Raw genomic sequence first — 510 nt, 5'->3', positions numbered from 1 at the left:
TCCGGCTTCACCCTTCTTGACCCTATAAACAATGACATGACAAAAAAAGAAAAAAGAAAAAAAAAGATATATCTAAAATATAGAAAAATTTACACTAATTGGGCGCCACAATTCAATTCAAAGTCCTCCTCCGTAGCGACTATCGGTGAAGGTCGCACCGTCTCTAAATAAATGTAACGAGCCATTTTCTTTTCTAAAACAGATTACACTACATTAAAGCCATTATTGAAAATAGGACGAAAATACAAAAACTAGTCCATTATTTATTATGATCAGTTCTGGAATAAAAAAAATACAGTAATTACAGATTTACGCTACAATACAGACGAGTAAAAATAAGAGAAAAGGCGGAAAATAATATAAGTCTTCATGCAAACTGGAGGGGACTCGGGAATCTTGAAGGAGGGATTGAGTACCTTCCAACCACCAGAGGCTCCAGCTCGGACCACCCGAAGTGGGAGGAAAGGCGAAAAAGAAAGTAAGTCTTTACACAAACTGGAGGAGATTCTA

This window comes from Wasmannia auropunctata, unplaced genomic scaffold (assembly GCF_000956235.1).
Source record: "Wasmannia auropunctata unplaced genomic scaffold, wasmannia.A_1.0 LD336111.1, whole genome shotgun sequence".
Taxonomy (NCBI): domain Eukaryota; kingdom Metazoa; phylum Arthropoda; class Insecta; order Hymenoptera; family Formicidae; genus Wasmannia; species Wasmannia auropunctata.
The sequence above is the reverse complement of the archived record's forward strand: the minus strand, read 5'-3'. Positions refer to the sequence as shown.